The 24,182-nt window shown below is 36.1% G+C and overlaps 1 long non-coding RNA gene across 1 annotated transcript; it reads left to right on the top strand.

Annotated features, from left to right (window-relative positions):
* Nucleotides 1–4,319: 4,319 nt before the first annotated feature.
* LOC123879051 lies at nt 4,320–23,372 on the top strand. The gene is made up of 3 exons (XR_006798929.1): nt 4,320–4,586; nt 8,902–8,903; nt 23,361–23,372. It is a non-coding gene; the product is annotated as an uncharacterized LOC123879051 (long non-coding RNA).
* Nucleotides 23,373–24,182: the final 810 nt, after the last annotated feature.

Genomic DNA, 24,182 nt, shown 5'->3' with positions numbered 1-24,182 from the left:
AAAAAACGCATTAAGAGAGCGAAAGAGAAGAGAGAGAGTAGAAAAGCAAAAATTGGAAATTGGATAAATCATAGTCACCCTACAAAATCTGGTCGGCCGAAAACGCAACGATTTCAAATGTATGTTATTTTGAAATCGTGAAAATTTTTGATCTTAATAAATTGAAGAGAATATCTCTCTTTTATTTTTCAAATAAATTTTCGTGATGGCAGTTCAAGTGTTCAATATAACAAGTGTAAATTAAAAATTAATAACACCTCCGACAAGTGAAGGTTACAGTAACTAGAAAAAAGCTGATAACTTTCAAACGGCTGAACCGATTTTCGTGGATTATAGCTAAGAACACTCTCGATCAAGCCACCTTTTAAACAAAAAAAAAACTAAATTAAAATGGGTTCATTAGTTTAGGAGCTACGATGCCACAAATTCAAAAATCAAAATCAAAATACCTTCAATTAAACTTTTGTAAGTACTTTTGAATCGTCAAAAGCATCTACCACTGGTTCGGAATGCCTTTCTTACCGAGAAGAACCAGCAAGAAACTCGGCGGTTGCTCTTTTCAAAGATTTGATATACAATATTATGCAATATTAAGCGTACAAACCCAACCGGAAATCGTATCCAGGACTTTAATCACCCAAAGGAGGTTCTTATAAACATTCGACCACGAAGCTTAACTTAAGAATGGCTTATTTAATTTGAAAGCTCTCAAATGCCCTTTTAATTGCTAGCCGTTATAATTATAGGTTCTATTTAAATAATAACTGGTATAGTTAAATCTATTGTGTAAGTAACAGTTTAATTGTTATAATCAGTGTCTGTGGCTTCTGAAACGGGAGATATGAGTTTAGAAAGTTGTTTGATTAGAAGATTTGTTCTTAGTTCATATATACAAGTTAGCCCTTGACTGCAATCTCACCTGGTGGTAAGTGATGATGCAGTCTAAGATGGGAGCGGGCTAAACTGGAAGAGCTATGGCAGTTTCCCCATATCCCTTTGGTTTCTACACGACATCGTATCGGAACGTTAAATCACCTGGCGGCACGGCTTTGCCGGTAGGGTGGTAACTAGCCACGGCCGAAGCCCCACCAGACCACACCCGAGGTTTAGATATTATAATATTCCAAACCCCTGCTGGGAATCCTATCCATCCTTCCATCTAACCTAACTATAATACAATCTTTAAAACAAGAGTGAATAGACACCTTCTAGGTAAACGCGTCCCATCTTAGACCACATACTCACTTTCCATCAGGTGTGATTGTGGTCAAGCGCTTGCCTATAGTGAATTAAAAAAAAGATACTTAATAGCGTAAGTCTGAAATGTAAGTTCAACTTAGAAAATGTAGTTGCAAATTGGGACCATCTTGCGTCAAAGACATCTTTCCCTGAAATGTAAGTTTAAATATAGGTACTTACTTAGTTTGCAAGTTGCAACCAGTTTGCGTCAAAGACATTTAAGTACTAGAGGATACCCGCGACTTCGTTTGCGTGGATTTAGGTTTTCAAAGATCCCGTGGGAACTGTTTAATTTTCCGGGATAAAAAGTTGTCTATGTCAATTACAGGGACGCAAGCTATCTCGGTATCAAACATACAAATCGGTTAAGCGGATGGGTCTTTAGGAATCCCGTGGGAACTTTTTGATTTTCCAGTATAAAAACCCGATATGTCCGTCCCCGGGATATAAGCTAACCCTGTACCTTTCGTCAGAATCGGTTAAACTGTTGGGCCATGAAAAGGTAGCGGACAGACAGATAGACACACTTTCGCATTCATAATATTAAGTACAAGCGGATGAGTTTTTAGGTATCCCGCGGGAACTGTTCGTTTTTCGGGATAAAAAGTAGCCTATGTCCTTCCCCGGAATGTATCCTAAGTCTGTACAAAATTTCATTAAAATCGGTTCAGCGGTTGAGCCGTGAAAGCGTAGCAGACAGACAGACAGACAGAAAGACACACTTTCGCATTAATAATATTAGTTTGGATGTCTTGCGTAGATAGATAGGTAGGTAGTAGCCATGGTATATCGCGTGTGTGAGATTTTGGGTTATAGAGTGGGCTTAAATGATGACTAATAAAAGTTATCATCTGTCTTTTATTTAAACTTGTAGGTAGCTATGATTTTGTCAGGTAAAGCCTAAATGTTAAATCATTTAACAATTAAAATCAAGCAAAGCAACTACTGTATTATTTAGTAAAAGTAAGAATCCTAAACTGTTTTCTAAAATTAAATAAGTTAAAAACCTAATCTATACTTTCACTTCAATAGATAAAGTTAATTAATTACCAAGAGAGGGTAGGTAGTAAACACATAAGTAAAACAAACCAAGCTGAATATTTAATATTTATTTATAATAATGTTTATTCAGATATCTTTCTCACTTTAATCTTTATAGATCTATCTGTATTTTATTGTATTGTTCAGCATAGATCTATTTATTTAAAGATGACTCTACCGCCCGTTTCGCAAAGGTGTTTAGTCGTGGAGAAGAAAGGGCAAAGAAACTCCACGACACACGTCCTTTAAAACCCATTACAACATACAATAAATAGTAGATATTTGTTAATTATATTAATTATAATAAAATATAAGAATACTTAACTTTGGTATAGTCTGCCGCCCTTGTTTGCTTCTGGCGTCAAGAACTTCACCGTTTGAACCAGACTGACTTTACTATTTGAATTATAACACAAGAATGACGTAGACTGAATTAATACACAAGAATGTCGTAGACTGAATTACTACACAAGAATATCGTAGACTGAATTATTACACAAGAATGACGTAGACTGAATTATGACACCAGAATGACGTAGACTGAATTATTATACAAGAATATCGTAGACTGAATTATTACACAAGAATGACGTAGACTGAATTATGACACCAGAATGACCCCCTCCGTCGAGGTAAGGGTCCTTTTATAAACTCTGCCATCGCAAACAAGGCGGGAATCCACTGTGTCGTCCATCTTAATCTTTATTTAAAGGTTGGTACAATGTACCAACCTAACACAATATTTAATTTAACATAATAATATTATTAGTAACACATATTTATGGTATACATATTGTTAATTTGACAACAATAATTAATTACATAATAAATTGATGGTTTACATATTATTTCACATAATAACTATTGACAACTGTATATTAAATCCAGTGGTATCATGTCAACCCTAGTATAGTGACAGTATTTAATTTACAATAAATAATAAGTGACATGTATTTATAATTAACATCATAATATTTTAGATATTCTCTTATTCCTTGTTTTACATAATAACAATTGACTACTGTATGTTATATGTTAAATCCAGTAGTATCATGTCAATCTTAGTATATTGAAAGTATTTATTTTATAATAAATATTTAGTGATATGTATTGATAATTTGCATCTTAATATTTTACATATTGTCATATTCCTAGATACCAAATTAAACGATGATGAATAATATAAGACATTATAACAATATCATACTCCTGTTAGATGGCAGCACATTGGCAGTGAAACTGTCGCGGAACAATAATATTTCCGTTTAAAATATTAATTCAGAATCCAAGTTTATGATTGGGTCAATTTTAGCATAATAAATATCGACTCTAGCATCATAAAATTATCTTAATATGACACGGCCAGACTGACAAGTACTTCGCTCCCGAAGTACATAGGGAAAGATAAATTTTATCATATTAACACAAACGTCATTCTGAGATGACATAGATAAATTTTAGCAAAAATATAGACACAAAAATCATTTTGATTGACACGTAATACTGGCAAGTACTTTGGTCTCGAAGTACACAGAGACAGAGAAATTTTAGCATAGAAATAAAAGTCATCCTGAGATGACAGATAAATTAAAGCATAAATATAGACCTTACATACATAGGGACAGAGAAAGAAAAGAAAAAAAATGTACCTAGCTAAATGCAAAAAAAATATATCTGTAAGCTAAAAAAGATCTATAAGCTAACAGCTAAACTATCAGTTACTGACCCGCTCTCGGTCCTCCCACCTGCTGTGCGTGAAGATCTAGACCGAGTGGGGCAGTAACCCAGCAGACTCTTGCCTCCGGCCTTTATTGCAGGGTACCTATTCCCCTGCTGGTGGGACATAACGGCAAAGCAACAGGGCAGGGCACCAGCAGCCTAACAGTCCCTAACTGGCTGCGTCCCCCATAAATGGGTCTTGTACTAGACTCTTGCCTAGTACAATTGTACTAGCACCGTCCGAACAAGTCGTCTAACATTACTAGTCCAATGTAATATTATATATAAATTTTATTATTATTATAAATTATTATTATAAGTTTTTTTTTTTTGCATTAGTACTAGTAATGATTAGTGCCGGCAGCCCTAACTAACTGGCCTAACTGCTGCCGTCCCCCATAAATGGGTCTTGTACTAGACTGTCGTCTAGGCGTCTAGCACTAGCACCGTCCGAACAAGTCGTCTAACATTACTAGACCAATAAAATATTCATTTTTTTTTAACATTAGTACTAGTAATGATTAGTGCCAGGCAGCCTAACTACCCTACCTAACTGTCTGCCAGCCCCATAAATGGGTTTTGTACCAGTGGACAAATACTAGATCTAGATTGCCAGGGGCAGCTGGTCTAGCATTGTCCGCACAAGCAATCTAACATTACCCGACCAATGAAAAAGAAGATAATAGGTATCATTATTTTCCGTTTACATTTCGGTACTTGGTAATGATTAGCTCCAGGCAGACCTAACTAACCTAATCCCCTTTGTCCCATTCTGGAATCTTACCATTTGTCCCATTAGGGAATCTTACCATTTGTCCCATACGGGAATCTTACCATTTGTCCCATACGGGAATCTTACCATTTGTCCCATACGGGAATCTTAATATTTGTACCATAACATATTTGTTCCATAACACATTTGTCCCATTGTGAAAAAAATTTTTTTTTTTTTTTTTTTTCTTTCTCTTTTTTTTCTTGTGTCATTTAGTATTTAGGTTATTAGTATATATTTTATATATTGCTCGGCCATCCTGATAAGTACTTCGCTCTCGAAGTACATAGGAAAATAGAACATTGTAGCCAGTGAAATTAAATCAACTGCGGTAGTAAAATACCGATATATAAAAAAATATATAAAATGATGTTATTCGTAACAAAGTACCGACGTATAAAAAGAAATTATATATTAATACGATTGTGTCATTCGTAACACAATTAATACTCAAAGATTCAATGTCAATGTTACTGCCATGAAAACTAAGATAGCTAGACGTCAGACCGAAATTGGATTATTATAGAATTTGTTTTATTTGTTGTTATAAAACATTGTGCCTATCTTTTGCTATGTGAATAAACATCGTCTTTATTTTATGTTATTGTATGTGATTTCTTCCTTCCTACCTCTTTCAAGACAACTCGAGAAATTTTTTTTTATAAAATGTTATAATGTAGGTATTTCTAAAATAAAATGGATGTATTACTATTAGTAGAAAGACTTATTAAAATTAGGCACCTATATACTTGATTGGTTTGCTAAATATAGAAACAGTAAGGATTTTTTATTAGTAAGATTAAAAATCAAACTAGAATTAAGGGGAATATTTTTTTTTAAGGCAAGTTGAAGAGAGACAAAAAAAAAGAAAAGAGAGTAAAAATAAAATAGTTTTTTGTTATGTACCTAAATCATTATTTTGGAAATTCACATAGTCTTCAGACTTTTAGCTGAAGTAAATGGGTATGATATATTCTTGTAAGCAAATCTACTGTTTTGTTGTTATTTTTGCTTTGACAGAGTATTATGATTTTGTGGTTATTTCACAAATACATTTTACATAAATCGTTCGGCCAATCTGACGCCTAACTAGCTTTGCTATTTATCTAAGTAAAATTATCTTAATCTAAATTTGTCTTATTGACTAAAACTTTTGTAACCACCTTCACTAAAAAAAATAAACACTAGAACTTAGCTGTAGCATTGACTTTCACCAACGGAACGACGTTTTAACCAACGGTGCCAAACTAGCACCAAGTGCCACTGACGACAGGGGTGTCCATCGCTCTCTGGTCATCGGATCACCGGCACCAAGTGCCGTTGACGACAGGCAGCAGCCTGTCGTTTCGAGGAGAGGCCGCATCCACGATTACTGAAAGTATTTGAAAAGTATTAGTATTTTGAAAAGACAAAATCTTATCGTATCCCACTTCTGATGTGAGATTTTGGGTTATAGAGTGGGCTTAAATGATGACTAATAAAAGTTATCATCTGTCTTTTATTTAAACTTGTAGGTAGCTATGATTTTGTCAGGTAAAGCCTAAATGTTAAATCATTTAACAATTAAAATCAAGCAAAGCAACTACTATATTATTTAGTAAAAGTAAGAATCCTAAACTGTTTTCTAAAATTAAATAAGTTAAAAACCTAATCTATACTTTCACTTCAATAGATAAAGTTAATTAATTACCAAGAGAGGGTAGGTAGTAAACACATAAGTAAAACAAACCAAGCTGAATATTTAATATTTATGTATAATAATGTTTATTCAGATATCTTTCTCACTTTAATCTTTATAGATCTATCTGTATTTTATTGTATTGTTCAGCATAGATCTATTTATTTAAAGATGACTCTACCGCCCGTTTCGCAAAGGTGTTTAGTCGTGGAGAAGAAAGGGCAAAGAAACTCCACGACACACGTCCTTTAAAACCCATTACAACATACAATAAATAGTAGATATTTGTTAATTATATTAATTATAATAAAATATAAGAATACTTAACTTTGGTATAGTCTGCCGCCCTTGTTTGCTTCTGGCGTCAAGAACTTCACCGTTTGAACCAGACTGACTTTACTATTTGAATTATAACACAAGAATGACGTAGACTGAATTAATACACAAAATGTCGTAGACTGAATTACTACACAAGAATATCGTAGACTGAATTATTACACAAGAATGACGTAGACTGAATTATGACACCAGAATGACGTAGACTGAATTATTATACAAGAATATCGTAGACTGAATTATTACACAAGAATGACGTAGACTGAATTATGACACCAGAATGACCCCCTCCGTCGAGGTAAGGGTCCTTTTATAAACTCTGCCATCGCAAACAAGGCGGGAATCCACTGTGTCGTCCATCTTAATCTTTATTTAAAGGTTGGTACAATGTACCAACCTAACACAATATTTAATTTAACATAATAATATTATTAGTAACACATATTTATGGTATACATATTGTTAATTTGACAACAATAATTAATTACATAATAAATTGATGGTTTACATATTATTTCACATAATAACTATTGACAACTGTATATTAAATCCAGTGGTATCATGTCAACCCTAGTATAGTGACAGTATTTAATTTACAATAAATAATAAGTGACATGTATTTATAATTAACATCATAATATTTTAGATATTCTCTTATTCCTTGTTTTACATAATAACAATTGACTACTGTATGTTATATGTTAAATCCAGTAGTATCATGTCAATCTTAGTATATTGAAAGTATTTATTTTATAATAAATATTTAGTGATATGTATTGATAATTTGCATCTTAATATTTTACATATTGTCATATTCCTAGATACCAAATTAAACGATGATGAATAATATAAGACATTATAACAATATCATACTCCTGTTAGATGGCAGCACATTGGCAGTGAAACTGTCGCGGAACAATAATATTTCCGTTTAAAATATTAATTCAGAATCCAAGTTTATGATTGGGTCAATTTTAGCATAATAAATATCGACTCTAGCATCATAAAATTATCTTAATATGACACGTGCGTTGCGTGCATACCCACAATTACCTCTGGAATTCGTTTCATCCTTTCCTTTCTTTTATCTTTTATCTTTACGTTTGCCTTTTGTTTTTATTATAGCTAGAATATACATACATAATAAGAATTTATTTATACGTAGTTAGGTATATATGTAGATAAGAGTGAAGACCACGTACCGGGAAGTGCGTGGGATTACCTTCAGTCTGCTGGACCGATGACCTTAAAGTGGCTGGACAAGAAAAGTGGTGGACAGTGTATTAACAGGGCTCTCTCCGTCACTTAGTCCATACAATCGTAGTCCTAATTTCATTTGAATGTCAAGCAACCAAAGTCCATGAAATTTTGCAGATATTATATTCTAAAAACTAATGTTTGTGCCTGTGGTGTTTTACATTTTTCTAAAAATATGTAGTTTTAATATTACAGGGGCTCAAAGATTTGTATGTGAATTTTTAAGACCGCGTAGCTTTGAAACCGGAAATCTGGAAAACCACAGGAATAGATATTAGTTCCCGGAGCGTTTCTACAAAATTCCATTAAGTTTGATTGGTTAGTATTCCAATGAGAGACGAACTACGTTTGTATGGAGCGAGTGACGGAGAGACCCCTCTTAAGATTCCTTCCATATCAATGGTCACCATCTTAGAAGAAGGTTAGATTCGTCGTACCAATGATCACCATCGAAACACATGCACCATGAGTCAAAGCACAAAAAACCCCACACAATATGAAACAAAAGGGAAATCCGATATCTATGTCTAGATCAATAGTTGATAATTATAACTTTGTATCGACATTACGATGAAAAAATATAGATTTATTACTTTGATCCTTGATTGATCGGTGATGAATTCCAAGTTTATGGCTGTGATAGCGAAATATGTAGAGTCGCTATTTATTTGGACCATATTTTTGAACATGGACATTATTAATTTTTTTAGCCGTTTTTATGCACAAAAATATGTGATCTAACTTATTTGTTCTTGATTAAGTAGGTAAATGGTTAACCTCTAGCTATATTACAAACTAGCTGATGCCCGCAGCTTCGCCCGCGTGGATTGGTCAGATCCCCTGCAGCATCAGGATTCAGGAGTTGGAATACAAATATTTTATGAAACAATGTCGCAAAGTTCCTCTATCGATTAAAAAAGAAATGACGCAAATCGGTTCAGAAATCTCGGAGATTTCGATGTACATAGGTAGAAAAACACAACTCCCTTCTTCAAAGTTGGTTAAAAAAGTAGCCTATGTTACACCCTGGTCAATCCTCTACTTGTATGTGAAAATCCTGTTAAAATCGGTTCAGCCGTTCCGAAGATTAGCCTTTTCAAACAGACAGACAGACAGACAAAAATTTTAAAAACGTGTGATTCAGTTATGGTATCGTTCAAATAACCATATGACCTTAATATGTGGTAGTTATTTCGAAATTACAGACAGACACTCCAATTTTATTTATTATAGATGCTAAAGTATTGGTTTGTCACGTCGCAAGAGGCCAACGGATCGACGTGATTATTTACATGAGTATAGTTAAAGATCAAGAGAATGACATAGGCTTCTTTTTATAAAACCCCAATACACGCGGACGAAGTCACGGGTAGATTTTCTACATGAAGAATTTCCTTACATTCATTCATATTTTGACGTGCTTTGATTCATGAAATCTTAATAATTCCCAATTTTTAGGGTTCCGTACCTCAAAAGGAAAAACGGAACCCTTATAGGATCACTTCGTTGTCTATCTGTCTGTCGTGTCTGTCAAGAAAACCTATAGGGTACTTCCCGTTGACCTAGAATCATGAAATTTGGCAGGTAGGTAGGTCTTATAGTACAAGTACAGAAATAAATCTGAAAACCGCAAATTTGTGGTTACATCATTAAAAAAAATTAAAATGTGTTTCAATTTTTAAAGTAAGATAACTATACCAAGTGAGATATCATATTAAAGGGCTTTACCTGTACATTCTAAAACAGATTTTTATTTGTTTTATGTGTGATAGTTTTTGAGTTATCGTGCAAAATGTTCCTGAACATGTTCAGGAATGAATGTTGAAATTACATGTTTGTTATGAACCTTCAGTGCGCGAACCTGAATCACACTTAGCCGGTTTTTCTAAATTACAAAACAAGCCCGACATTTTTTTCAGTGAATGTTTTAATTGCTTTATATGTCTTCGTAATATAAATGCTCAGATTTCAGTACTCTCGATTGATTTAGTGTGAGTTTATTTATTTCACCATAACTCCTTCAAGCAAAAACTACTGGATAAATTTGGCTGAAATTTAGAACGGAGGTAGATTAACCCTGGATTAGCACCTAGGCTAATTTTTATCACGGAAAATCAAAGAGTTCCCACGAGGTTTTTAAAAAAACCTACATCCACGCGAACGAAGTCGCGGACATCATCTACCTACTTAGTTATAATATGTATATGTATTTTGTATGTCTTTTTTTAATGAAAATATTACAATAAAACTTAAAGCTAGCCTTATCTAATTACTATACAAATCATGCCCGCGTGGAATGGTGCCAAGAATACTGGCTGCATTTCCACGCTGGACAGCCAGGCTGATCCGTTGCGCAAAAAATGAGCCAGCCCTTCTGTCACCCGATGAGGTTATTAAACGCGGTCTCGTAAAATTTTTTTAGCACTAAGACTCCGTGGCCCCAGGGTCTCCACGGCAAACGGAACAAATGAAAATCTATACCTACTAACTTTTTAAAGTTTACAAAATCAGCTCCACAGTTTTCTCTGTGAATATTTTAATTGATCGGCGTTTCTTATGTTTTTCGACATATTAATGCTCAGATATCGGTACTCCGGATTGATTTAGTGCCCCGAGCGCCTGACGCGATTCTGATAACATTCACGTCGAAAATTTATTAGTTCCACGGAAATCTGTTAATAACATCACGCTATGGGGGCTGATAAATGTTTAAACAAATTATAATTTTTGATTTTTGGTAGGTTTAAATTTCTAAATTATATCTACCTGTCGAATGGTCTATGTAATAGATATTAGACGGTGTTTTTTTAGATAGGTATTAATTCTAATTATTCTCTTAGTAGAAACTATTTTCCAAACTGGTGGTAGGTAGGTACAGATCCAATCAAGCCACCTTTCAAACAAAAAAAAACCAAATTAAAATCGGTTCATTAGTTTAGGAGCTACGATGCCACAGACAGATAGATACACCGATACACACGTCAAACTTATAACACCCCTCTTTTCGGGTCGGGGGTTAAAAATAAATATTATATTCATCCTGGAAGACGGATATAAGTTACTTATTATCACAAAAAACTAGGGCATCTGCATCGGTCTGAAAAAGCTAGAATTTTAGCTCTAAATTAGTTTAGTCCGGACCTTGGTACAGACAAGCTCAAATAAAAAATGGAAGACGAAAGCTAACTTCTAAACATGCCGACTAAAGATTTCAAAAATCACGTTCAGAAAATGGCCTCTGGCATTCAGTTTGAGAGTGGGTACGGTCAGAAGAAAAATAAATAGTCAAAGTAAAATCAATCAAATATTATAATATTATGTACCTATTAGAAGTTAGAAATTGAAATAACATATCTTAATTGTCTACTAACACATCTATAATAATTGTGCGCTCTAAAATGTAATTTTGAACTCTGTAACATAGCCTGTAAGTTTCATATAAGTGGAAATTCCTTTATGAAACTAATTAAAAAAAAACATAATTAATCAGCCTGTTTGTGTCCACTTCTAGACATAGGCCTTCCCGAGAACGCACCACCACACACGATCCTCTGCCTTCCTCATCCACCCACTTCCCGCTATCTTCTTAAGGTCGTCAGTCCAGCGGGTCGGAGGTCGTCCCACACTGCGCTTGCTGATACGCGGTCTCCACTCCAGAACACGTCTGCCCCAGCGGCCATCAGTTCTGCGGTAGACGTGGCCTGCCCACTGCCACTTCAGCTGGCTAATTCGTTGAGCTATGTCGGTCACTCTCGTCAATACATAATATACTCTACCAATTTTGACTAAAATTCTACACACACTGGCTTCAAAGTCAATTTGGTTTGCAATTATTATGTGGCTAACTCTAGCTTTTAAGATATTACTTGTAATATTTCTAAGTTAGAATCTCCTAAAACTCGTGAATGGTGAATGAGATTATTGCCAAGTGTAAATTAAAAATTTATAACACCCTCGACAAGTGAAGGTTACAGTAACTAGAAAAGAGCTGATAACTTTCAAACGGCTGAACCGATTTTCTTGGATTATAGCTAAGAACACTCTCGATCAAGCCACCTTTCAAACAAAAAAAACTATATTAAAATCGCTTCATTAGTTATATTAGAGTAAAACAATTTTACTATAATATTTCAGCGTTTATTAAGACGATCGCAGTCGGGTTTTAGTTTTCAACTTTTCTTCTTTTCTATCTTTTATCTTGTTTTCTAAATATTAAAACTATATTTTTTTGTCGACTCTACCAATCAGTACGTAGTGTTGTTACGGAATTTTCGTTAAGTCACGATTATAATAATTTTCAAAATTTGTAATTACAGTATCAGGCTACCGTTTTCACATAAATTATATTTTGAGTTCTGACCTTTGAATAATATTAAAGGGGCTTCATTTACTTAGTTAAAAAAATAAACAATAAAGTCCTGAATCATGCATTTTATTTAAAATTAATGTTTTAGGTATACCTAGATAATATTATATTCTATTTACACGACTGCGCAACGCAAAGAGTGTAATGTGTTCATCAGTCTATAAATTATGTTGGTTTGTTCCTTTGTGGTGCTCTAGAGACTAAACGCGTGGACCGATTTTGATGATTCTTATACCAATAGGTTTATTTCAATCTTTCGGGTGCTATTGAAGATATTAAAATTATGAAGAAACTAGAGGATACCCGCGACTTCGTCCGCGGTGATTTAGGTTTTAAAGATCCTGTGGGAACTGTTCGATTTTCCGGGATAAAAAGTTATCTATGTCAATTACAGGGACGCAAGCTACTTACCTCGGTAACAAATTTCATACAAATTGGTTAAGCGGATGGGTTTTTGGGAATCCCGTGAGAACTCTTTGATTTTACGGGATAAAAAGTAGCCTATGTCCGTCCCCTGGATATAAACTAACCCTGTACTGTTGGGCCGTGAAAAGGTAGCAGACAGACAGACTTTCGCATTTATAATATTACTTAGTATGGATAATATGACACCCACTAGACGCCATATTATTGGAAGGAATAAAGAAATGAAAATCGATGGAATGCGGCAAGTGGGATATTATTTAGTAGGTCTTTGAAAATTATAGTTAGGTTTCCTGAACGCATACACTAGGCTTATGGATTGGAGATACCTAGATAGCTACAATAAGTACCTAGGTATCTAGATTTAAGAATTGGTTCTTTTTTTTTTAATTATATAGACTAGCGCTTGGCTGCAATCAGACCTGCTAGTGATGATGCAGCCAAAGATGGAGCGCGCTTGCCTAGAAGTTGCCTATTCACTCTTGACTTGAAGGTACACATATTATAGGTGGAAGGGAAAACTGATGCCGGAAAGGCGTTCCACATTCTGGCGGTTCGGATTAGAAAAGAGGAAGCAAATTGCTTCGTACGTGTTCGGGGAATGTCGACTACGTACGGATGCAGACCTTGACGATGCCTGGCAGTACGATGGTAGAAAGGTGAAGGAGGAACCAGGTCAAAGAGTTCTGTAGAATACCTAAAGAGTTTGATTCATAACATGCTGTTTTCTAAATTCTAACGTGACTCAAAAAATCTCATCGTTTTTTGTAAAAAAAACCCCGCCTAAAGATAATTTAGTTCCGATAAATTCATAATTGCAGGTTAGAGCGTATATTTATCGAATTAATCGATCTCCAGGCATCAAATCGGGACGGGCTTCCGAAGTCAGGCTAAAACTAGCATTTTGACCTGGCTATGTTTGAGTCTAGTGGTTAAAACTTACCTAAGACTGTGGAATCTTTTTTTTTGCGGTTCGATTCCTCCCGGGTACGTATAGATTTTTTCAGAGTATGAATGTTCTATGCAGTAAAAAACTGGTCAAGTGCGAGTCACACTCGCGCACTGAGGGTTTCGTATTCAGATTTTTTCCGATATTTTCACGATAAATCAAACAATATTTTGCATAAAAATAAATAAAAATCTGCTTTAGAATGTACCTACAGGTAAAGTCCTTTCATATGATACTCCACTTAATAGTAGGTAGGTATACTTAATAGTTTTTGATTTATCGTCCAAAATGTTGGAAAAAATACCCGAGTACGGAACCCTCAGTGCGCGAGTCTAACTTGCACTTGGGCGGTTTTTTTGTGATGTAACCACAAATTCACGGTTTCCGGATTTTTTCCTTTACTTGTGCTACAAGACCTACCTAGGCTGCCAAATTTAATGATTGTAGGTCAACGGGAACGGGAACCCTATAGGTTTTCTTGACAGACAAGACAGACGGACAGATGGACAGACAACAAAAGGATCCTATTAGGGTTCCGTTTTTCTTTTTGAGGTACGGAACCTTAAAAATATATCACTTGCTTTAACAGGGCTCTCTCTGTCACTTACTCCATACAATCGTAGTTCCAATTTCGTTTGAATATTAAGCAACCAAAGTCCATGAAATTTTGCAGACATATTCTAGAAACTAATATCTGTGCCTGTGGTGTTTTAGAATTTTCTAAAAATATGTAGTTTTAAAATTACAGGGGCTCAAAGATTTGTATGTGAATTTTTAAGACCGCGTAACTTTGAAACCGAATATTTTAACAGAAATCTGGAAAACCAAAGGCATAGATATTAGTTTCTAGAATATGTCTGCAAAATTTCATGGACTTTGGTTGCTTAATATTCAAATGAAATTGGAACTACGTTTGTATAGAGCGAGTGACGGAGAGACCCCTCTGAACGATGAAGGAAAACATCGTGAGAAAACCGGTGTGGACTTGTTTTTCGCGTAGGTACTAATATAGGTACCTGCTTGCAGGCTTTTTTGAAGTAGGTACTTACCTAAGTAAAATTTATTTGTATTCGAATAAGTAGAAGCTAAGTAAGTATAGGTATACCTATACGAAAAACTTCATTGAATAGCGATATTTTTACTAAACCGATGTCACGAAGAGAAATTGCGGTTAGAAAACTGAAAAAAATTCAAAACTTCTTTCAGGTGGTAAGTAATATTTTAGACACACTTTTCCAATTATTCGATTTATGACTTACGCCATTACGATTTGCTGCCTACAACTTGCGGTCAAAGACAGACATAAATTATTCGTTTTCAAAAAAAAATTTTTGTTTCTTCATTTCCAAATTAGAACTTTATTTCAACTAGTTTAAAGCACAAAATCAGTTACTACAATTGTTCGAAATAAACATTGGATTCCCTTATCATTCGTATCGTATGAAACATCCGGTGACAAAGTGGCGTAAGTATGATTATGTTATTTCCAAGTGAACTTAATTCCAACGGTTTAAAGTTAGTTATGGTATGAATTTTTGAGTTTTTAGTTCGGTTTGCTACCTCACGAGGTGTAGGTTCGAACCCCGCCTCAGGCGTTTTATGTACGCATGAAGCCATGAATTATTATTGAAGGGTGAATTTTTTTTGCTACTATACTTAGATTAACAAGTCTATGAGAAGACAGCAGTCTTTCTTCTGATATGGATAGATATATTGACGGGCTAATCATCATCATGATCAACCCATCACCGGCTAGTTTTTCATGAGTAAAATCCTTTGAATCTAGATATTATGTACATAATAAAAGTAAAAGGCGACTGACGACTGACTGACTCACTGACTGATCAATCAACGCACAAACTAAACAGACCTATCAAACTACTGGACGAATCGGGCTGGAATTATAGGCATGCAGATAGCTATGTAAAAATTATCCGTTAAGAAAGCATTTTTCAAAATTCGACTCCAGAGGGGGTAAAATAAAGGTTTGAATTCGTGTAGTCCACGTGGACAAAGACGTGGCCATAAATTAGTATGTTATTACCCATCGTAATTTGAATATTTCCCTTGTCCGATACAAAAAGTTAGTATGTTAAATTTTATGCCAAGTAAACTTTCTGACCAAATGGTCCAGTAATTTGGCAGAGGGCAAAGTTACTAACGACTTCTCTCTGACGAGGGGTGACGCATCGCTTTTTGCCACTACACTAGACAGTAGTTTTATGAGATGGACACATTTACAACACGCTACGCGTCGCATCGTTCGGATAAGATTCGCAACATATTTTCACGGATTCGGATCGGACGAGTGCGTAATCGCTCTGAGGATGATTCAAACGACATGTGTCATTATTCAACCTCTATGCAAATTGAGAAGAAGAGGGGTCTCTCCGTCACTCGCTCCATACAAACGTAGCTCGTCTCTCATTTGAATACTAACCAATCATAACTCAATGGAATTTTGTAGAAACGTTCCGGGAACTAATATCTATGAATGTGGTTTTCCAGATTTCCGTTAAAATATTCGGTTTCAAAGTTACGCGGTCTTAGAAATTTACATACAAATCTTTGAGCCCCTGTAATTTTAAAAGTAAATAAATATTTTTAGAAAAATCTAAAACAGATATTAGTTTCTAAAATATGTCTGCAAAATTTCATAGATTTTGGTTTCTTAATATTCAAATGAAATTGGGGCTACGATTGTATGGAGTAAGTGATGGAGAGAGCCCTGTTAAGGTTTTTATCACACAATATTATGTCATTTGAATCGTCCTCTAAACAAGCCCGTATCTTGTCTATGTACATATATTCCGTGTAAGTCGTGTGTTGTAAGTATGTTTCCAGCATTAAGGTTCTTCACTTGATTAGTACATTACATTTATAATAAGAATCGACGGTTCTCTTTTAAAGGTTTTTTCTCGATTCTTTGAACTAGACTTTTGCTTTTCACAATTCCTAGAAAGTTCTAATTATAATAGACTCAGAATAAAACTAGATACTTATTAGTGGTTTTAAGTACCTACTTCCGTGTTCAGAATCTATCTACCTAATCTCCTAATAAGAAATCTACCTAATAATTATTATCTATTAGTGTCCGAAGAAGGTCGAACTCTGGCCGATGACGAAGGTTTAAAATAGCCCTAAGAAATTCAAGTTCAACATTGACTTACTGTTGTCTCGTTTAACCCATACTTATCGATATTAATATTATAAATGCGAAAGTCTGTCTGTCTGTCTGCTACCTTTTCCCTGCCCAACAGTTTAACCGATTCTGACGTTTGGTACAGAGTTAGCTTATATCCCGGGGACGGACATAGCCTACTTTTTATCCCGCAAAATCAAACAGTTCCCACGCGATCTTTAAAAATCTAAGTCCACGCGGACGAAGTCGCGGGCATCCTGTAGTAACTGTCTGTCTACTAGTTTTCCCGGCTCAACAGTTTATCCAATTTGACACACAGGTAACTTACATCCCGGGGACGGATATAAGCTACTTTTTATCCTGGAAAATCGTTTCGAGTCGCGACGACACGGGAGTGGAGATCATCCGATGATAGTAGGACGGACTCGTCGCGATACTCTCGCCCGTGGAGATGGCATCATCATCATCAGCCTGTGGACATCCACTGTTGTACATAGGCCTTCCCTAAAGAGCGCCACCACACCCGGTCCTCAGCCTGTCTCATCCAGCCACTTCCCGCCAGCCGCCTTATATAGTCGGTCCATCGTGCTGGAGGGCATCCCATACTACGCTTGCTTATACGCGGTCTCCACTCAAGGACTTTCCGCCTCCAACGGCCATCGCCTATACGACAGGCGTGGAGATGGCGCCTCAGGATAATCCCTTTATCTTGGAAATCGAACCGGGGACCTTTTCATCACAACATTAGAGGAATTAAACATCCAAAATGTTACACAAGTGATAATTATATTCAAAAAGGCGCTGTAACCAGAAAATATCATTATAATATATTTTAGTTCGCCCCGAAACCGAGGCGTGGATGTTGCCATACAGTAAACTCCCGGAATTTTCTTATACAGGATGCTCAAAATTTGCAAAGTTTTTTGACTTGACTTGGTTGATACGACCCTTTGGTATATATTACTTACTAGCTGATGCCCGCAACTTCGTTCGCGTGGATGTAGGTTTTTTAAAAATCCCGTGGGAACTCTTGATTTGTGCTAATCCAGGGTACAATCTATCTCCATTCTAAATTTCAGCCTAATCCATCCAGTAGTTTTTGCGTGAAGGAGTAACAAACATACTCACACACACACATACACATACACACATACACACTTTCGCCTTTATAATATTAGTGTGATTAGTGTAATATGAAGTAGTCTTATACCTAAGTGGAAAGACCTCGATTCCCGGCTCAGGCAATTTGAGAATTTTTAATTTCTAAATTATCTCTGGTGGGTGGTTATGGCCGTGGCTAATCACTTCCCTACCGGCAAAGCCGTGCCACCAAGAGAATTACCGGTAACGAGTATGATGTTTAATGAAACTGCGATTTTTGCGAACCCATTCAAAGTTAGCCAGCTTGCATTTTAGACTGCATCATCACTTACCATAAGATGAGATCACAGTCGAGGGCTAACTTGTGTCAGATAAATAAAAAAACTGCTATGGTTCTTAGGATATACTACATGATCGTCCACCTTCATCTTCTGAACTTGTGGAATAGACAGTAAGTGCGATTTATTTTGGCATTTTTCTCCTACCCCTTTCAGAAACTTTTCAGGCCATTTTAGGAAATTAAATATATGTGTCTTTTAGCCAAGGATATGAGCTATCTAATGACACTTAAAATTTTATTGTATCTTTTATAGTTTCTGAGATATAGACCAAAAAAGATTTAGACGTTTTCGTAGCATCCTGTATATGAAATTTTCGCCCGAGGCAGCCTCGTATGATACAGGACGGTATAATTACCGCTCCTTTCGGGGAACGGGCTGTGTTTGCTACCGTGATTAGATGCTGTGGAGATATCATGAATATTATTTTACCGACAGCATAAAAATCGGTCTTTAAGCATAAACACCGGCAAATGAGATGCGAGAGTCAAAACATCGGCTAGTCTTCTGATCAACTGCTTTATTACCCGACCTTGGAAGGGTTAAGTGTGTATGTGTTTGTTCGGTTAAACCTCATAAAGTCATAATTATCATGAGTTGGCTTTGTCTTACCGGTATCAGTGAAATAGGCCAAATGTAACATCCAGACAAATAAGGCAATAGGCGGGTAGGCGAATAATAGAACAGAAAAAGCTGACGGAGTGATCTATCACACTAATATTATAAAGGCGAAAGTTTGTATGTGTGTGTGTGTGTGTGTGTGTGTGTATGTTTGTTACTCCTTCACGCAAAAAGTACTGGATGGATTTGGCTGAAATTTGGAATGGAGATAGATAATATCCAGGATAGGCTACTATTTATCCCGGAAAATCAAAGGGTTCCCGCGGGATTTCAAAAAATCTAAATCCACGCGGACGAAGTCGCGGGCATCATCTAGTCAATAATAATATCACAGCTAAAACTACTGGACGAATCGGGCTGGGCATGCAGATAGCTATTACGACGAAAACCAGAGTTCCCACGGGACGAAAAACCTAAATCCACGCGGACGAAGTCGCGGGCGTCAGCTAGTAATGTATAAATTCCTAAAAAGCCCTGGTCGGGAATCGAAACCATGGGTTCGTCCCTCCCATTTTAATACCCCAGCGATCACCACTGCGCCCTTAAATTCTGGGTCCATGCTAATGACACTAAAAACTAATAAACCTATAGATACTTTATAGTCTATGATTTGACCTTAATAAAAGTTATGAGCGTTGAGCATTAGATTAGACATCGATTATGTCATAAACGGCAGGTGATCACCACGCTTGAAAGAAAGGGGTTGGTGGTCACAAAAAATTGTACCTCTTCAAGATGCATTTTAAAACCTCTGCAACGTACGAATTTTTCCAGAAAGGTGTTCCATATTCCTTCTAGTCATATTATATATAAATAAGTATTATATTTTTATTAAAGAATATTCGCCATGCTAATCATGACTAATACTCCCCTTTCCCCTCCAATTAAGCGTAAAGCTTGTGCCAGGAGTGGGTACGACAATAGTGCAACGGGTGGGGTTTGAACCGCCGACTTTTCGGAAGTCAGTCCGCTCCTCAACCGTTTATCTATCAAGGCTTCATTTTTACCCGACTACGCAAGGAAGGGTTATGATTTTAGCAGTCTATTTATATTTTAATCTATCTGTCACAATATGGCGCCTCGCCCCACCTACACTGCTATGGTGGTTATTGTATTACAGGGTGTGGCAAGTGACATTTCCACCATAGCAAGGCTGTCTTTGAGAGTTTTTTATAAACTACTTTGTTCGCAAGGAACTGCCCGGAACTTTTAATATTGTTGACCGACTTCAAAAAAGGAGATTATGCATTCGATCCGTGGTTATTATGATTCTGAGTACACTGATACACAAGATAAAGTTAAAAACTAAAACCCGACTGCGATCGTCTTAATAAACGCTGAAATATTATAGTAAAATTGTTTTTCTGTCGCTTGGTATATTTTAATGTTGTAGTATAGTGACATATTTTTTGAATGAACTCAGAATTTTTTCCTCTTTCATTTGACATCCCACTCGATACAATAGCAAAAAAAAAAATTTTGGAGACCCCACTTTTTTCATGTAACATCCGTTAGGTCAATTTTTTCGTATAAAGTGTAGCCTATGTCACCCGGACCTTTACAACGAATCGATTGACACCTCAATCATCAAAATCAGCCCAGTAGTTTAGGCGCTACGGTGGAACACACAGAATCTGGGTACAAACATACATACCCACATACATACATGCATACATACATACATAGGTACATACATACATACATAGACTGCTAAATCATAACCCTTCCTTTTGGCTTAGCCGCAGTCGGGTAAAAAGAAGATTCCTTCTGGTTATATTTTATTTTAATCTAAAAGTGTCACAACATGGCACCTCGCCACACCTACACTGCTATGGTGGTTATTATTACAGGGTGTGGCATGTGACATTTCCACCATAGCAAAGCTGTCTTTGAGAGCTTTTTATAAACTACTTTGTTCGCATGGAACAAGGAGCTTACTATTTTTTGGGGTTCCGTAAATGAAAAGCAAAAACGGAACCCTTATAGGATCACTTTGTTGTCTGTCTGTCTTTCAGTCCGTCCGTCGTGTTTTTCAAGAAACCTATAGGGTAGTACTTCCCGTTGACCTAGAATCATGAAATTAGGCAGGTAGGTAGGTCTTATAGCACAAGTAAAGGAATAAATCCGAAAACCGTGAGTTTGTGGTAACATCATTTAAAAAAATTGAAATGTGTTTCAATCTTCAAAGTAACATAACTATGCCAAGTAAGGAATCATATAAAAGGGCTTTACCTGTACCTTCTAAAACAGTTTTTTTTAGTTTTTGATTTATCGTGCAAAATGGCGGAAAAATTACCCGAGGACTGAACCCTCAGTGCGCGAGTCTGACTCGCATTTGGCCGGTTTTTTTTTACTGTTACGACTTACGAACCGTCTTTGTTCGCATGAAAGAAGGAACTTTTACCATTTTTTAGTTTAACTTTTGTTAATTTTGTTCACTATTATTTGTGTCATTTTGGCTGCTATTGTTTTTATATAGCAGACTAGCGACCCGGCCCGGCTTCGCACAACTACAATTAGCTTATTGCAATTTTCGTACGGATCTTTAATTTTTTTTTCAAAATAAAATATATTCTATGTCATTCAGGAATAATGTAGCTTTGTAACAGTGAAAGAATATTCAAAATTGGTTCAGTGATTCCAGAGATTACTTCCTACAAACAAACTTATAAACTTTACCTCTTCATAATAAAAATTAAGTAGGTATAGCACAGATGAAGCCTGCAATTTCCTCCGCGTCGATTAGGTTCTTAAAAATACGGGATTTTTAAGAACCTTATCGACGCGGAGTCTTAAATTTTCCATGGTAAAAATTAGAAAAGTACATATATAAAAATATAATAGGATTAACATCTCAGTTTACACATTAATAATTCCGTGTTTTCAGTCCATTTATTTTAAAGGCGAGTATTTCTCGCTACTCATCAATAGATGGCGCCACGAGTATCCCCTTCACACTCGCTACGCCAACTCTTTTTGCCACTTTAATTACATTTAAATTGACTAACGCGAATACTTCAGCGGTCGATCCGGTTTTTTTGAAAACTGCAAGCGGTAAAAATGCAATATTCCATGACTTCCATGAGCTATTGAGTTATTACAGTGGAATTGTTTACGGTTTTAGGTTAAAAGGGGGTAAAGATAAACGCACACTAGATTCGAATCGCAAAAAACAGCCGCGCTGAACTTATAGTTTAACTAGCTTATCTCCGCGACTTCGTCTGTGTGGACTATATAAATTTCAAACCCCTATTTTACCTCCTTAGAGGATGAATTTTCAAAACTCCTTTCTTAGCGAATGACTACGTCATATTTCATCATTTCCTCACGATGTTTTCGTTCACCATTAAAGTAAGTAAGTAATATTTAATTATATTAAAACGCATATACCTTCGAAAAGTAGAGGTGCGTGCCCGAGAACGAACTCCAGACCACCGAATATGAAGTCAAAGTCTTAACCACTATCACCTCTTTCTTTACAGTATCCACCAGGAAATATTGTGCATCGACCTTTAATAAGAGATTTTGACTTTGTAGAGCGTTGTCTCTGTCACTCATACCTATGTGACGTTTTGTTGGCCTTAACGACAGAGACAACGCTCTAGGAAATCTCTTTCTAAAGGTCGATGTACAATATTTCATGCCGGGTACTGTATTCACTTATACTTACCTATTGAAAAATTCGTTGTGTGCAGTTTTTGCGAGTCTTGCGCTTCTATTCTTATCGTAATATGCGAACAGTTTTATAACATTAAAAAAAGGTTAATTTGACGTCGCTATGTCAAAATAGCGATGGATTAATTTCGGTTAATGTTAATGCCATTTTCTAATTAAAATCGGCCATTTATATACAGTTTAACGTTAGGGTGGTTAAATTAAAAGGTTAATTTGACGCTGCTACGTTAAATTGTGATGGATTAATCTTGTAATTAATTGTATTTGTATGAGAGATTATTATAATTAAAAATTGTTTGTTTGTCGGTACCTATTAGTCAAAATGGGAAGGGGTTCAGTATATCTACCTCGGTAGCCAACCGTTGTTTTCAGTATTTGTTGTTTAAACACAATAATATTACCGAAATTTCATATTCCTAACTTAGTTTAGTTTTTGAGATAGCCCCCGTCACAAAAGTGGCCTAAACTGGCAACTTGACGGCCACCCATTTCTTTATTTTTAACCCCCGACCCAAAAAGAGGGGTGTTATAAGTTTGTCATGTGTATCTGTGTACCTATCTGTGTATCTGTCTGTGGCATCGAAGCTCCTAAAATAATGAACCGATTTTCATTTAGTTTTTTTTTTGTTTGAAAGGTGGCTTGATTGAGAGTGTTCTTAGCTATAATCCAAGAAAATCGGTTCAGCCGTTTGAAAGTTATCAGCTCTTTTCTAGTTACTGTAACCTTCACTTGGCGGGGGTGTTATTTAAATTTTAATTTACACTTGGTATTTAGTCGATATAAAGCCCGACTTGTTTCGAACCCATCCGGGGTCTTTTTCATGGGGACTCAGCTCGCTGCGCGTCTTCTGAAAGTTCTTTCACTGATAGAATAGCTGCATTATCCGCGGTAGGTACCTACCTAAGGCTATTAAGTATATCACGCGAACGAAATCGCGGGCAAAAGCTAGTAATTTGTAACTGAGTGTAGAGTTCCCATTTCAGACATATTTAATTAGCATTTAATAGTATTTTAGCAATAAGTAACTAGTCAACCCATCTGGGGTCCTTTTCATGGGGACTCAGCTCCCTACGCGTCTTCTGAAAGTTCTTTCACTGATAGATTAACTACATTATCCGCAGTAGGTACCTAAGGCTATAAAATATGTCACGCGAACGAAACCGTGGGCAAAAGCTAGTAATTTGTGACCGAGTGCACAGTTCCCATTTCAGACATCTTTTATTTTAGCCAACAGGTGCGACTGTAGCCAACCAATAACTTACCTCTGAACAAAAACAAAAATGTACCTTTGTCGATTTAACGAACATGAAAGGTAAGGTTTGTCGTAAAGCTTGTGTAAAGAAAATTCGATTAAAAGCCGAGTGTAGAATAATATAGGAACCCCATAAAAATTACCACAATACCGCGCATGATCGACTTCGAACGGACGAGGTGACGACAGCGGCCTCTTGGAATCGCCCGCAAAAACTCCCTGCGGCCCGTTTGGTGAGAGGGAGAGGGCTGCGAAGAGAGGGACGGGAGGAA

This window comes from Maniola jurtina, chromosome 27, assembly GCF_905333055.1.
Source record: "Maniola jurtina chromosome 27, ilManJurt1.1, whole genome shotgun sequence".
NCBI classification, from domain to species: Eukaryota; Metazoa; Arthropoda; class Insecta; order Lepidoptera; family Nymphalidae; genus Maniola; species Maniola jurtina.
This window is presented reverse-complemented; position numbering and strand designations above follow the sequence as displayed.